The 12,919-nt window shown below is 34.5% G+C and overlaps 1 protein-coding gene across 2 annotated transcripts in view; it reads left to right on the top strand.

Moving 5' to 3' along the window:
* Positions 1 to 12,919, top strand: part of NFAT (NFAT nuclear factor) — a 73,629-nt gene that overhangs the window by 49,063 nt on the left and 11,647 nt on the right. The window lies entirely within an intron of this gene.

The following is a 12,919-nucleotide window of genomic DNA, read 5'->3' as shown; positions in this document are numbered from 1 at the left end:
AAGGAAATTCTTAGGAAATAACGTACTTAAATGAAAAAAGGGATTTTTTTCCCTATGAGAAATTTTAATTCTTTCAAGTGGATATTTTTTTATGTGATTGTGGGTACACACTTATTCCCAGATTTGTTAACATGGATTGCTGCTGTCTATTTTGTCACATACCATGACACTCTTGAATTGACAGTTTTAACAGCATTTAAGAAAACTTTGATTGAATTCTGAAGGCTGAATTACACCTCACAACTCCTAGAGTCATAACTTTGCCTGGAAGAATGCAGTTTCCACTGTCATTTCAAAATATCATTTTTGAAGTATGGTTCCCCATAGTTTGTGTATAGAGTATGGTTTTCCCTGGAGCAAATTTTTTGTGGGGTGTGATCCAACGTCGCAACTGTCCATGCACCTCCATGACTGGAAATGAATGAGAGTGTGAATGCATTTTTCTTTTTAATGTCCAAGGAGTGTGAGAAAGGGTGTTCGGTGGCTGAGGGTGTTTGGAACTGTGAGTGCTTGATTTGTGTTTATCGCTGTGAGTGAGGAGGTGTGTGAGAGTGAGTGGGGGCATGCGGAGTGTTTGTGGCGAGTCAGGTTGGATGTATTGAGCAATGGAGTGCCATAAGCTCTCCTGTGCCTGCATGCTGATGTGTATGTGTGATTGCGAGAGAGGAGTAGAGAGCCTGTGAGATTGGTTTATTTTGCCTGATGTCTGTCTGTGCCCACGCTAAATTTGTCCCATGGAAAAAATAATGTTTTTTTTTAAATGCATTTCTCTTTCAGCATTTGGAGAAGTGAACGACTCAAAAGGCATAATGTGCAGAGATGTGTGGTCATTCATTGTAGCCAGATCTCCCGTTTGAAATGGGAAGGATTTCTTGAAGTTTCACTCTTTAACCAAGCAATTGCACTTCCATTCCCTTGGGTTCGCATGTAATCCTGATTGGATGCATGCAATCTCAGCAGAATGGATGTCTTATTCAAGAATGTGCGTTCACTTTGCCATTCATTGGAGACTGGCTATGGGCTCTTCGATTTACCCTTAAAAAGAAATAAAAAATTTGAAAAGTGGCATCTTTGCCTGCTAATGTATTTGGTGGAAGTTCAAAACTCATTGCTGCCAACTATTTCCTGCATTGGCTTGTGCAGAGCCAGTAGCTTGACTTCATGAAATCTAAATTTAGGGCATTGAATTTATGTCATGATTGAGTTGATGACATTGTTCCTGCACTACTGTATTTGACTGAGCGGGTGCTTGTTAGTGTAGTTGAGCGAGTGAATGGTCAAGGGTGATTGAGCGAGTACCTGAGGCCCGCCACTACTGACATTCAACTTTTTGTCATTTCTTCTTGTTTTGCCTCTGCGGAAGGCAAGGAAGAAGGGAGGCTGGGCAAGCTAAGTGAGGTGGATGGAGAGGGTGTTACCCAAGTGGGTGCCAGCCTCTTGGCGTTCCTTCACCTCCTCCTCCTCCTCTTCTCCCGCCTCTCCTTCTCCTTGTCCTTTCACCTCCTCCTTGCCCTAGGCCCCCTCCCTCGAACCCAACCTTTGCAGTGTCGCCAAGGACGAGGGTGAGCTGGTAACGGGCCAAGATCCGTGATCGGTAGTTGTACATGGTGACTACTTACTACTACTATATATATATATATATATATTTCTATATTTTCATTTCTTTACCTCATAGTTTTTTTCATAAAAGCGTTAAGAAGCTAAGCTTCCTAAGACTGCCTTTGATTTTTTATTTAACGTACTGTAAGTAAAATGAGTTAGTTGCTGTGCCCAAATATTATATAAGTTATCAGAGTATACAGCATAATCTAAATGTTATTGAGCTATTCTGAAACAGTTAGACTTGTTTGTGCTTGCTAACCTAATTTCAAAAAAGTATGTCAAATATCATGCAAGCAATTTATTGATTTTTTTAATTCACAATATACATTTTCTATGTTAAATATCAATTACCACTTTTTAGCTCATTTAATGTGTAGTGTTTTAAACATTGGCCAGCTCCAAATGTCAAGTGTTTTAAGAAGAGAATTCTCATTAAAAATATTGGTTTTAAGGTATTCACAATTACTAGGTAATGATTTGCTAATTAGAGTGAAAGTTAAAGTAATAGTCAGCTCAGTGGCAATACTAATTATGCAAACTTAGATCCCATCTTTTCAAGTAAAGTTCTATGAGATCCTATTTTGTAACATCTTTACTAAAATGATTTGAATATTCAAATGTTTCTCTCTAATTTAACTTTCTTGAACCAATCATTTCAATTTATCATAATATAATCCATGTCATTTTAGATTTTCTTCTAAATGACCTATTACACCTAACATCTTTGTCACTAAAAACGTTTTGGCCATTTAATTGGAAAGCCAATATTTTAAGTCATCTCAGTGTAATGCTATACATTGTAATAACAATATTTGATTATATTAAAAATATGATTTTTTCCATACAGTCTCGAGCAACTTTATTCTGTAGCGTGTCCGTATTTTGAATTTGAACTTTCTTGATAATTGAGAAATATCTTTTTGATAACATTGAAGTTGATCAGCCATCAGCAAATATATTGGCAACATTACTTAGATACTTATTACTTATAGTTTTTATTTATGTATGACTTGCTTCTAGGGAATATTATTAAAAGCGTTAATTTTGCATGCATTATGAATGAATAAATGCAAACTAGTAAAGTGTGTGTTTTTAAGTGCATCATGTTGCCCCCAATAAGTTGGAAATATAAATTTTTAACATTTTTGCTTAAATTAATTCACGCAATTAATGCCTTGCTTTGTGAAATCAGTGCATTACAATGAAAATGGCTGGAAATTATAATTTCATTATGAAAATGGCAAGGCTCAATAAATCTAGAAGTGCTCACTATATTAGGTTTATGTATGACACTTATGGAAAGATTAATCAGAAATGTTTGTGAAATTTCAATTCCAAATTCCCATAATCTTATGAACATTTTCATGTATGCAATGTTTGTTATACACAAGCTTAATCATTTAGTGTTTATGTGTTGTTCTAGTGGAAGTTTTCAAAAGTAATAAATAAAACTACTTAACCAACTTAAATACATTCGTAAACTGTTTAAAAATTTGCCAAGTAACAGCCACAGAACAAAAGAGAACAGTTAAATGTTTGCATGAGAAGTGCATTTGTTCTCATCTCTTTTCATGGTTGTGTACTAGATATAGCGTGTTGATTTTTCTCGTTTAATTTTTTGGTTTTCTAATCTACTCACCAGTCGCCTCTAGTGCCCCGATCCATCCGTCTGACCAGTCGGTTTGGTTCGGTTGGTCGGGGCATTTCCACCATCCGCAGCAGAGAGTGGTGGCTTGCCCTCCCACCATCACCTTCTTCATCCTCCAGCTGCGTGATGATAATCTTTGAACTCCACTTCTTGCAGGTGTGCGAGCGGGCGGTATGTCAATCGTCAGCTGGGGGCAGGGGTGCGGGACAAAAAGCAAAAAAAAAAAATTATAGCAATCCCTATCACATACTCTTTTTTTTCTCTCTCTCTCTCTTTTACTTTCCCTCTCTCTCTCTCTATGGAAACACCTATCCTTAACCCAGAGAAACCTTTTTTTTTTCCTTTTCACTTGATAAGGTGCCTGGACCTTCAAAATGCTCCCCACCTTTTCGGTGGTTGTTAACTCATTAATCAGTTGAACCAAGTGCCTCTTGGTCAACTACCTCACCAAGTCCTACATATCCTTTTCTGTGTCGAGCTTTATTATAATCCTCTTTACTTCGAATTATTTGTTAAAATCAAATGTTTAGCCCCGAGACTTAATGCCCTTCCTTTTATTTTTTCAATGACTGGAGGTGTTAACTCTTTTCACGAGTTAACTGCTAATTAGTCTTCCAAATTTGATCTGTTTTAGCTCCCTATGTGGTTAATTTCCCATTTTGCAGCATTGCTAGCTTTTCTGTTTACGTAATATTTATTTCATAATTTTGACAGCCATTTTGGATAAATGACCAGAAATAGATCTCTCGTGCATTATATTGTGTAGTGATTTTGCTGAAAGTTAAATAGTAGAAATGGTTTAGAATCACCAATTAGAAAATACATTCTGTTAGCATTTTTCTTGCTATTTTGAACTGTTTCGTTTAAAAATATTGCCCTTATATTTTTTTTTGCACAATGAAATATGTACTGCAACTCTTCCTGCTTTATATCCCTTAGTGCCACTTAGCTGGAAAGTAAGGCCACTACCCTACCTTCCCTTTATATATCACTCTAAACAGGAAGGGAATTAATAGTCCCTCTTTTTATCAAATTAGCGTACCATAATAACTGTTCAGCTTCAGCAAACTGAGAGTTTAAAATGGGTTAGAATGACTTAATTTCGGTGTCCTTTCATTTTGACAATTGTCCTTAGCTCTAAAAAATGGGACTACAAAAGACAAAATTCAAGTTATAAATGAGTTTTGTGTGATGTGCTGTTTATGGTTTAAAAAAAAAGTATCCCATGAATTTTAATATTGGTTTTGAAGTTTGATGTTATTGAAGGCTGCTATAATCAAGGAAATAGCTCGGAGTATTATTTCGTGTCGTGGGTGAAGAATTTAGATTTTGTCTGGAAAAGTGAGTCTTCTCATTTCTAAAATGCATGTTTGTGATAGCTTCTTGGTACCTGGATGTAAAATTTCCACATTTCATGTATCATCCTTTATTTTCAAATGGAAGCGGCCGTCTCCACATCTTTAACTCCTGCCTCAATGTCGCCTCTCCTTGACCATCTACTCCTTTTCTTTGCCAACAGTCTTTGTTTACAAGCTTTTTGTTGGCATTTTTACATCAGGCACCAATTCTAAGATGCCTTGCACCTTTTGCCCATTCCTCACATTACTACCTCAAACCCTCTTATTTTACACCATAGAGCTCCGTCTTTAGTGTTTGAATTTGTGAGACAGAATGTGTGAATGCGTGTCTGTGGTTTTGATTGTTTTGTGTGCGTGACTGGCCCAGAGAATGACCAATTCTTACATTTTCTGTTTCATGATTTGCACCTCAATTTGTAATAGATAATCAGTTCTCTGATTGACCCTGTTAATTTTCTTTAAGAATTTGCTAATCAAGCTATTGCATTCCATAATATATCTGTTGGAATTCAATTTAGTTATATTTAAAATTTGTTTTCGTTGCTTGAAAGGCAAAATGCATGATGGTCATGAAAAAATATGGTTGTACCTCATTTATCTGAATATTTGTGCATGGTAGGACAGACCACTTGCTTTAGAAAAAACCTCGTTACATCATTGCGGGTATTATTTTTATCTGCTCTTTCTCTTTCGTAATATTTTTACTTCATACTGCGTATATTATAATGGTTCTGTGGCAGATGAAATAATGATATTTTGCCCAGTGCATAGTACTCCATGACTTTTAATATAAACCAATGATCTTGCTGATCTATATTTTCCATGAAGCGCATAATATAATTACAGTGAAACCTTGAATTTTCATGCAATGAACTACAGTAAAGCCTCATGTTTGAGCTTATCTAAGGGACTTCAGAAAAAAGTGTAAAATGCAGGAAGATGTGAGTGGTGGGAGAAGGAGAATTTACACTTATGAAAATGTTCTTATTTTACCCACTTCTTTCCATTTTCAAGCAGGATAATATTTATATTCCTAAGTAATTCCTATTCCTAGTAAAAACTTAACCCACAAGAATCTGAGTACCCCATCATTCGACTATTGCGAACAGTGGTCCAACTTCAAAATTTTATAATGAAAATAAAATTATTTTTGATTCAGTGATATGGTTCAAAGTCATTTTCATTCCTCATAATTTCAACTTATGTGCTCTTTGAAGTCTCCCTCTGGTGTTCTTACAATGTATAAATTTGGTGGCAAACTTCTAGTTTTACAATATATTCATTTCATAGCATGATTCTATTACTGACTGGAATTATGAGGTTAAGTGGTTCACATTTTCATCACTAGTGGCACTCTGTAAGTGGGAAAACTGAATATGATATCATGTAAATTTGGGTTTCGAAGTAAATTGTAAAATAGGAAATTGTATGAGACGTGATAAAAATGCTGTCAATTGTGGGAAAATTTAAATTGCAGTGGTGCAAATACAGGTATGGGTTTAGACTGTGTTACAATCCATACATTGGCATAATTATTTGTCATGGTTCTGATAGTTGTAGTAAGAACGTGAAATGTAATTGTTTGGACCTAGAATTCAGAAGTAGTAATCTGCCATCATGGCAATATGCCTTGAGCAAAACATTTTTTCTGGCACATGCGGCATTTATATAATAGACTTAAATATCAAAACAATTTTTCGATGGCTTTAGCGAGCATACTTGGTTTGATATTGATTTATAGTGATCTAAAAATGAGGAAATAAAGTCAAATTGAGCAGAATTTGGAAATTGTGCAGGAGGCAGCATGCCTGAATATAGGAAACTTATCAGAAAGTAGAATATTGACTTATGATATTTTTAGAAGTGTAAAAGAGCGCACTCTTTTTAAGTGATGACTAAAGATACTGGTTTTATCCTCATTTTGGTATTTCCACAGTGCATAGTCATCATGAAAAAATTTTGTAATCCTTTCAATCTTCACGGAATTGAATTTTAAACTTGATCAAATATATAGCTATGAAAATGTAAAACATCATCTTCGCTCTTTCTGAGGCCCTCTCAAATGATTTGGAAATTATCAATATATAATGTGAATTACTAGTGCTGAAGATCACTTGCTAATTGCTAATTAGCAAATGAAGTGAGAGCTAAAATGCCTAAGGATATGTAGTTATGCCACTTCTCTCCTACAAGAAACACAAGTATGTTAATATCATATTTCATTGTTGGGACTTTATTGCATTTACTGCATTTTCCTTTGACAACAAAATTTTTGGTGTTAACTTTCTTTATTTGATGAGGCCTTCTCTGAGATATTTATAGTGTGTAGCATCAAAAAAAAAGTAATTATTTTCCCTGACCTCAGTTTACGTATTTTTTCACTGGTCATCTGAAAAATGTTGATTCTAGGTTTCACTGTTTATGCGACTTGTTTGCTTCCTTAAATTTCTTCCAAAAGAAACCACTCCAAACTGAAGCAGTTGGCAGATTTGGATAACTATTGCTTAGTGCCATTTAGAAATGGCCTTTGCAAATATTTAGCTGAAAAATAGGCCGTCTTCATTGCTAATAAGTACTGCTATTTCATTTTAGTGTTCTTGCCAAAGAGAAACAAATGATTTTTTAAGTTGAACGCAGGCTAATGCTTGGCTGCATTTTGGAAACTTGTAGCAAATGCTCTAGGTCTGCCATGCAGAGTGCTTTTGCCAAGAAAATGCAATCATTTCCAACACAAGATTTTAAGTGGCTGTTTGAAAAAATGTTTGTTAATCAGCATAATATTTTTCATTAATTCCTTATTGCATGCAACAGGGTGCAATTTCACGCAATCATCCTAGGCTTAACTCTTGTTCCCGTATGATATTTCAAAATGACTTTCGTTTGTCGCAAATTCATCAGCTATGAGTTTTAATTTCATGTTCAACCTGATTTGGCTGATTTTCTGTAATGGGGTGTTGGCCACAATCACTCATAGAGCCAGGCCACTGGAAGATTGATTTTTTAAAGGAAATGCAACCGAAGGAACAGTACAAGCTTTCTTAAAAAGTTCAATTGTGAACACATACTCAAAAGTTTACACTGAATGTCGTGGCAATTTAAGGAATTTGTTAAACAGAAATTTCAAGCAACTTTTGCTTTTCATTTCAAGAAACTTCACGCAAATTTTGGAAATTTTTTAGGTTTAGGTTCTATTTTAGCAAATAAGGCTCATTCCATTTCATGTCAGTCATTTTTTAACCTTAATAAGAGTAATTTTGTTTTTCTATTGCTCTGTCCGTTAAGAACAAGTTAAGAATACTAATCATTCAGATTTGGAAACTTCTTGGTGGTAGAGTAAATCATGAAAGTTGAGAGTAAATTTTATCCATCCCAGATTGAAAGGGTATTAATCAATATTTTTTTAGCATGTAGGAGTACTTTGCATACTGTGATTCAAAGGCTTAAATTCCTTAGCAATTAAAATAATAATGAATTAAAATCTCAAAATGAGGTTTTTGTAATTTATACAATAGAGCCTCCTAAATTCAACTTATTGGATTATTTGGCCAAATCTTTTGTGTATGCAGTGTAGATAATGAGGTTTAACTGTTTGTTTTTTCATTGCCTGAGTAATATTTGCTTCAATCGTAGGCTCAGCCAAGCATGACCTTTAGATAACTTAACAGTGACTCTTACATAGGCTACACTTCTTAAAAATTTTGGTAATAAGAAGAATATGAAAAATTATGACATTTGAAAGTTACGGGTGCTTTTCATTCAAAAGGAAGGTTTGCAAGTTTGTCTTATTTTAAATGAATTAGTTAAAGATATGTATAATATTATGGGTGCATAGAAGCACTATTTGTCAAAGGTATTTGGCCAACTAAATGTTGGACTGTATTTACCGTAAGCTCTGAGAAAAAGGGAGCATAATGCCACCAAGGACGGCTAAGGTGTAGGCATACCTGATCACAAGATAGAAAAGGGGTTGAAGGAAATGAAATTAAACAAGATATATGAGTAGATGACATCCCTATTGAACTAGTCGAGGATTTAGGAGAATGGGAAAGGAAGATTTTGCATGGGTTCATTCATGGCAGAGTTTGGTTGTACTGTGTAAGGATCATCAACAGGAGGCTGGAAATGAGTGTATGAACACTAAGGGGAAGATCAGATTAGGGTTAGGAAAGGGAGGAGTATTATAATGTCATAATGGTAATGAGTTTACTGATGGGAAGGGATATAGATCACTACCAAGATATATTTGTTTTCCTTATGGATTTTGATTAGGTGACAAAGAGAGTAAATTGGTCACTGTGAATGGAGGAGATAAGGAATAGACCAGAGGTATATGTAATTTATCATAAGCCTGTACATGTCTCAGATAGAATGTGTGGCTATCGGATAGATAATCTAGGTTGCCAGTAATAGAGGAAGGTAAGACATGATATGATTTAATATCTCTTGTGCTAAATTCCAAAGAAACTGCGGGAGATGCCGCAACAGTAACTTTTAACGGAGTCATCCGCTAATGTGCATTTCAATGCAACAATTTCAGAGCGTAAAAATCATTCGCCTTGACTGGGACTCGAACCCAGATCCCTCAATATCCGGTCGAGTGCTTTCGAAAGCACTCGACCGAATATTGAGGGATCTGGGTTCGAGTCCCAGTCAAGGCGAATGATTTTTACGCTCTGAAATTGTTGCATCTCTTGTGCTTTTCAATGTATATGTATACTCAAGGGTAATTGTTTAAAGAGATATGGAAAGGGTTGGGTAGGAATGAAAAGGTGAGGAACTGATCAAATCAGATTTGTGGATGGTCAAACTTAAGTTAGTCAGTAAGGTTTGGAATTATATTCATCACTATCTGTATTACCGAACTAGTATAAGGGTAGGTAAGAGGAGGAAAAGATTAGGTATGTTTGGCAGAATGAATAGATGCAACATTATGTGGACTTGAAGAATAGTAAATTATATATCTATACTACATTGGGTGTTGTGGTGTTTTGTGTAGTTGAGTTGGGGTTTGCAAATTGAAGAGTAGTTAGTCTCTGTACCATGAATAACCTGGTCTGAACCATGAATAGACACAGTGGTATCATCAGTGAAATTATTTATTTTTGGTGTCAATCATTTTTATCAATAATTGGGGAGAAAATTAAGTGCATATCACTTCTTTTAGTCAGGGCTCCCAGTTATTCAAGCCTTTAGAATATAGAGCCCAGTATTATTTCATAATGCTCTTCTCTATTTTCACAAAATTACTGCTTATTATTTTACTGAGGTTTTATTCACAATGTATTTCTGTCAAGACTTAAGGATGATCAAACTCATAAATGTTAGTTTTCTATGATCCATAAAACAAATTAACTGGTTCGGGTATGAAGTTAGGCCAAAATTGAACAAATAATTTTATCATATTGAGTATTGACTGCCAGAGTAACTTAAGATAAAAAGATCTTTTAAGGGAAATGTGAGATGTCCATTTTCAAGTCACTGAATATGTACTGAGAGTCCTGTCTCTGAGGTAGATTTCACCTTTGCTTACCATGAATTGTGGCTAACAGAGGTGAAGTGTCTTAAATATGCTACTCTCAGCACGGATTCTAGTGTAAAAGGATAATGAAATTTTGAAGTCCCCTCCATTTTCCTGTTGCTATAGATATGGTGGTTTGCTCCATTAAAAAAATGCTACATTTACACAAATAACTTACTGTATCCACAGCAATTGGCTATTCCAGAGGACATGATGATAGAACATTTTATTCTTTATTGGTAATGGGAAAATATCATGAAGTTCCCTGTCCCATTTACTTGTTTAGCAGTGATAATATTTAATGTCATACGTAAACCAAATATTATTTAATTAATATGTTGTTGGTAGATGAAAGTGGATAATTTTTCAACATACAGTGAAGCCTGGAATTTATGTACCTCAAATATTATATATCTCAAATTTTAGTATTATTTTGTGGTCTAAATTGACCTCCATATAAATCAGTGCTGTGTTTGGGTTTTACTTGTCCATTGATAAACCTAGAATCAATATATAAAATCTACTCTCTCAAAGAGGTGGCAAGTTGATGTTCTGGCATTTTTTTCTCAAGTTTCATATATAACTTGAGGTCTATATTTATATTCATAACAAGTGTTTATGGTACTTTTCTGCATATTTGTTCATTCAAATTAATTTTCCCGTCCTAAATAGGTTATGGAGGTTTTCATATAATGATTTTTAGAATTGTCAGTGAATCTGCTGGCGTGGTAAAATGTACCGAGTAAAACTATGTTCTTTTTTTACCAACAAAGGAAAGTGCTATCAAATGATCTCAAATAGCAGTACAGCTTTCACTGATTTTAGTTATAATATTATTTCATATAGTATTGATTTGATCAATTTATATCCATTTAATGATAATTTGGTGGCATATTTCTTCCAATGGCCTCAATTCCTTCTAATATTTATTCACAGACTTATTTGAAAGCATACATTCAAGATTTCACTGTAATAACTTCCAGTTCTAATGTCCACGTAGGCATGTTTAATTTTGTTCTTTTTAATATCATGAACTCTGCCAGGATTGCTGTGTATATTTACTTCTGGTGATGTCAAACTAGTCTGTAGTTTTAGTAACCTCCTTATTGTTATCAGTAGGTTTTGACTGCCTCTTGTAGGTTTTTAGTGGGACTATTTGTATCTAGGAATCAAAAAATGCCTGTCTTGGACACTGCAGTCACTCACAGAAGTTTTTTGCATTCACATTTTAAGTACTCATCCATCTAATTTATCTGAGATGATAGAAATGAGCCTTTGCATAATCTTTAACAGGTTGACTGCATTGAGGCATTTGAGGTTGAGGTATAGTGTGGTGTTTGCCATCTTAGGTGGAAATTTAATGTGCATCATTCAGTCAGCAGGCACCAGTGTCCACTGACTACCTGACTGACAGTCACTCTATGCAGCGGTGCGCATTGATGTTTCCATAGCACTTATGCTTGTCAATAGTGACTGCAGCCATTGTTTTTAGACATCTATTAATTGTATGCTATAGTCTCTGAGTAAATTCATTCAACTAAATCAACCATATTTCATAATTTCAGAGAAAAACACAAAAAGATAAGAATCTATTCAAAATATAATAATCAGCAGAATATGCTGACAGTAGTGCCCTCAAAGAAGGGAGCTTCTTGGTTAAGAGAAGTATGACAACTTTGGCAAAAGTTGGGTATAGAATCCAGTTACACAAGGAACAAATTTAATGTGTAGAATTTGTGTCTGAAAACTAAGGTAGAAGAAGGGCAACAGAAGCTGTGGTGGAAAGGGTCCATGTAAACAGTTAATGTTCATTTGTATTTCATCAATCTTGGTGAATTTTTGTGAGAGAGATAATTATTTCGCTGCAGTAAACTACTAAAGAATGATATATTGTCCACCCTATTCTGTCCACAGTTCATTCAAGTAGCTGTGATATTGCTGGTGCTGCAGTAGACGCTATTTTAAATAAATAAGAGACAATTGCATTATAGTGGCATAGTTACTAACTAACTAATATAGTGAGGATCTAAATGTTGTTTTTGCCTCAGAAAAATTATTTTAAATTACCAACAACAGTCAACCTATTAAAGGCAATTCAGTTTTATGAAATACAAAGTTCAAAGATAGTAATTGAAAAAATCTTCAAATTCAGATAATAATAATCCAGAAAAAACTTTACATGTTAGGGCAGGGAATAAATAATTTGTTTGGCTTATTAGAAGTCTTACTTATTTTTTTCAAATTCTATATAATTGTAGAATTCCCTACATGGCATTTTGAGATATTATTTGCCCTTTTTTTGATGTTTTATTTTTTGCAATGTGCATGTTGTACCTATATTTTGTTGATCTATATTTAGAAAATACTTGTCACTTAATTAACTAAAAATAATATTTTTGGAGAGAGGTGGTGGTTTTGGAAGTGGATATTTGATTTTATACTTCACTTTGATTAAAATTTTATTAACATGAGAGTTAACTGTAATTCTATTTATTACACTAAATAAAAACTCATTAAAGCAAGATCATTATAGGACTTCTATAATGGATAATTACACATTCTATAACCATCTCTTAAAAGAACTATGTAAAGCATCTTTAATGATACTTAAACAGTGGTTAGCCAACTGGTAACTCTTTGAAAAGCATGCAATTTCTGGTTACCACGGAGTAGAATGCTACATTTTTAAGGTGCTTGCTGCAACTTCTTCATTCTTCAATTGCTTCTGGGCAGAGTGTTTTTTTTTTACCTGTGAGTGCTTGACTGTATGATTGCTCTGTGAGCTAAATGTGT

Source organism: Hetaerina americana, unplaced genomic scaffold, assembly GCF_022747635.1.
Source record: "Hetaerina americana unplaced genomic scaffold, ioHetAmer1.1.p SCAF_1, whole genome shotgun sequence".
Taxonomy (NCBI): Eukaryota; Metazoa; Arthropoda; class Insecta; order Odonata; family Calopterygidae; genus Hetaerina; species Hetaerina americana.
The sequence above is the reverse complement of the archived record's forward strand: the minus strand, read 5'-3'. Positions and strand labels throughout refer to the sequence as shown.